The sequence below is a fragment of the Chenopodium quinoa genome, unplaced genomic scaffold (assembly GCF_001683475.1).
Source record: "Chenopodium quinoa cultivar QQ74 unplaced genomic scaffold, ASM168347v1, whole genome shotgun sequence".
NCBI lineage: Eukaryota > Viridiplantae > Streptophyta > Magnoliopsida > Caryophyllales > Amaranthaceae > Chenopodium > Chenopodium quinoa.
This window is the reverse complement of record NW_018744681.1, coordinates 185,272-189,697: the sequence shown is the minus strand read 5'-3', so window position 1 is coordinate 189,697 and position 4,426 is coordinate 185,272.

Sequence of the window (4,426 nt, the reverse complement as noted above, 5' to 3'; positions counted from 1 at the left end):
ATTAATTCATTTAATCTTAGCACAAGTCAAACAAACAGTTAGGGAAAACATATACTATATGCACAACAAATAATGCACAATTAGTCAAGTAGGCACATTATGATGCAATGAGTTTGCAACCTAACCATGGCTCTAGTTCTCTAAAGTTCGGGATATGGGTTAGTCAATAAAGGATCCATGGTTAATTGTCCAGATGCACCGCGCGGAAGCCTAACCGTGAAGGGTTGGCGCGAGTGGATGGGACACCGCGAATTTAGAAAAATTCGCTTCCATGGTTTGGTGAATTCAACATTCTCGGATGTACCCTTTGTTGCTCAGAACGTTCAATCGGGAAGATGGAGCATGAATTCCCAGAGGGTTATGTCCATATGTAGAACACATATGGATTTCAGAAAAGTGAGAAAAACCCAATCAGGAAGTAGGATCGAGCAAACAATGCTAAAAACTAGTCGAAATTAGAACGCATATTTCTGGCTCGGTATTGGAAGAATTTGGCGCCAGCAAACAGAGATTGGCGCCAACTTTTGGCTTTAGCGCCTGGGGACAGAGCTGTCGTCAGGCGCTAAAGTCAAAATGCTGGCGCTAACTTCTGTTCGCTGACGCTAATTCCTACATGCCTCAGCAGCTTTCTGTGCTCGATAAAATTTTCCAGTTTCGCGCAGTGTTATTTCGGTCCTAGTTGTGAAAGAAATTCCTCAAATTTCCTACTGTAAAAATCCTATGTTTTAACTCATTACGGATGGTCTTTCCAATGAGATCTTTTTTTATGCATATGACAATAATGTTAATCAAAATTACGCACATGAAATACTTAGAACGTTTCGAGTCTCATCCACTCATTCTAAATCATTGCCGACATAAATTTCAGGAATTAAAATAAAAATCCTCCCCAGTGGAGTTGCAAAAATCTTTAGGGAACATTTCAAGCGTTATCCCTAGCTTGAACCCCACTGTGATCATACACTAAAGTACGGTGGCATCCAAAGGGAAAGAAGATAGAGCAAAAGAGTCGCCAACAAGTTTTGTAGGAACTTGTAAACCATTCACGAGGTGAAGGTTACACCCCTTAACGATCCAGGAGATCGTCAACTCCAATGGGTCTTGAACCATGACTGGTAGTTCGGGGATGAAGGTACAAATCCAACCTAAAAGAGATTGAACCTGCCCTAATAATAGGCCTCTACTTTATTCTGATCGTATTCATGTGCGCTTTCTGACTAACATGCAATCAATAGGTTTACCCTAAACCTGTTTATCTACGTTGGTTGAATATTAAGGCACAAATAAAACTATTATTGGCGATCACTTGAATTATAATCATATTAATCCTAACAAGATTATTAGTTATCTTATTAAGCATGATTACAAGTACAAATTCCCTTTACACATGCATAAAAGGCGTGATCAAGCAATAAAAAATAATAAGTATCAAGCAACATAATAATAATCATAATCATATTAACGCTAAAGCATAATAATAGCAAGATCCTAGGCATGATACTAACAAGATTAATAACAAACCCTAGCATGTCACTAAGCAATAAAAATCAAAGCTTTAACCCTAACATGATATAACAATCATAAATATTAGGAAGAACATAAAAGGCATCATACTTTTAATCATAATTAATATTAAATTTACCCTAAACATGATACTAGGAATCTAAATAACAATCTAAGATTGATTTCTATATAATAACATCAATAAAAACCATTAAAGCACTTACTTGGATGCCTCGTACCTCTTTCTAATAACAATATACACGCGTTTGTAACTTTAAGGAAAATAATAATTAAAACAATTAAATTAAATAATTGAAAGAGAGATTTGGGACCAAACCCTCAGAAATTAAAACCTTTCACGTCTAAAGCGAAGGCAACTTCGAATATGGCTAGGTGTATCTAAGTCTTGCGAATGCGGAATTTTGTATTTGAGAAAAGGCTAGTTTAGAAAAGAGAGAGAGAGAGAAAGTAATCAAGAAAATCTTGATGAGAGTTGGTCAGAATTGGTCAATGAAAACGGAGTTTTTAGGAGGCTATTTATAAAGAAAATCAACCAAAAAGAAAAAAATCAAACCAGAGTTCTGACGTGTAAAACGAGGTTAGCGCCAGACGCTGACATTAGCGCCAGGCGCTAACACTAGCACCAGGCGCCAAGCTTAGCATCAGGCGCTAATGCTGGCGTTTGGCGCTGACTAAAATATTGACGCATTTTCTAAAATCAGATAGAAATTGTCGTACAGGAGGATAAAATCGTATTTTCCTCAAAACATTTTATTCTGATTAAAACTCTAAAAAGTCAACAAAAGTCATTTTATCAATGCTAATCGAATTAGGAATGAAAAGAACCTTCTAGAAGAATCTAGAAGACTAAAACCATTCCTAATTGCATTAGGAATGATAAATCTATATTAGGCCCTCCTCTAGATCATTGGGCCGCATATAAGGTTTAAACCGGGCCCAGTTCAGTAATTTGGCCATATCTTCCTCAATATTCATCGGAATTGGGCTTATAATATATCGTTGGAAAGCTCTTTTCAAGCCCTATCCAACTACACTACTATTGGACCCATATCATGGACCAACCAAACTAGATTGGCTGTTTTATTAAAATAGGTTTTCAAAAACAGAAAGAAGAGAAAAGAAATTAAAACTATCCGCAACACTAAACTTTCTACCCTTTCACTTCATTCGATTATGATTCGACGTGAAAGGTACTCATCACTGGGTTTGGTTTTGGGGAGACACAAATGGGTGTCTACATGTTGTCCATGATATGAGTCCAATAATGATGTAGTTGGATGGGGCCTGAAAAGAGCTTTCCAACAATATATTATAAGCCCAATTCCGATGAATAATGAGGAAGTTATGGCCAAATTACTAAAATGGGTCCGGTTTGAGCCTTATATGCGGCCCAATGATCTAGAGGAGGGCCTAATATGGATTTATCATTCCTAATGCAATTAGGAATGGTTTGAGTCTTCTAGATTCTTCTAGAAGGTTTTTTTCATTCCTAATTCAATTAGCATTGATGAATTGACTTTTTGGAATTTTAATCAGAATAAAAGAGGTTTTTAAGGAAAATACGTTTTTATCCTCCTGTACGGTTAAATTTTATTTGAATTTAGAAAACGCGTAAAAATATTGATTAGCGCCTAACGCCAGACATTAGCGCCTGGCGCCTGGCGCTAATGTTCAGCGTCTGGCGCTAAATTCGTTTTTTCACGTCAAAACTCTGATTTGTTTTTCTATCTTTTTGGTTGATTTTCTCTATAAATAATCTCCAAAAATCTCCGTTTTCATCTACAAGCTATAATCATCAATTCTCTAATTCTCTTCTCTCTCGAAGCTAAAGCTTTCTTTCCCTCTCTTTCTAAACCAACCCCTTTATACAAAATTCCGCATTCACAAGACCTAGAAACACCTAGCATAGTTTGAAGTTGCCTTCACCCTATATGTGAAAGGTTTTAATTTCTGAGGGTTTGGTCCCAAATCTCTCTTTCAATTATTATTTAATTTAATTGTTGTTTATTATTTTCCTTTAAGTTACTAACGTGTGTATTTTGTAATTAGAAAGAGGTACGAGGCATCCAAGTAAGTGCTTTAATTGATTGATTGATATTATGATATAGAAATCATGCTTAAGTTGTTATTATAATTCCTAATGTCATATTAAGGTGTTTTGATCTTCCTGGTATCATGTTTAGGGTAATAACTATAATTTCTAATATCAAATATGAAAATTGTGTTTCCTGCGATGATTCCTATTTTCTTTTCCTAATAGCATGATAGTATCATGTTAGGGCTAAAGCTTTAATTTTATGTTTAGTGACATGCTAGGGTTTGTTATTAATCTTGTTAGTATCATGCATAGGATCTTGCTATTATTATGTTTTAACATGATTATGATAAATATGATTATTTTATGATGATTATTATTATTAAGATTATTAATTTTTAAATAATAATTGTTGATTATTATTATGTTGCTTGATATTTATTGTTATTGTTTGATCACGCCTTTTGTGCATGTTTAAAGGGAATTGGTACTTGTAATCATGCTTAATAAGATAATTAATAATCTTGTTTAGAGTTAATTTGATTATAATTCAAGTTATCGCCAATAATAGTTTTGTTTGTGTATTGATATTCAACCAACATAGATAAACAGGTTTAGGGTTAATTCTATTGAGTGCATGTTAGTTAGAAAGCGCACATGAATACGATCAGAATAAAGTAGAGGCCTATTATTAAGGCAGGTTCAATCTCTTTTAGGTTGGATTTGTACCTTCATCCCCGAACTACCAGTCATGGTTCCAGACCTATTAGAGTTGACGATTTCCTGGATCGTTAAGGGGTGTAACCTTCACCTCGTGAATGGTTTACAAGTTCCTAAAACTTGTTGGCGACTCTTTTGCTCTAGCTT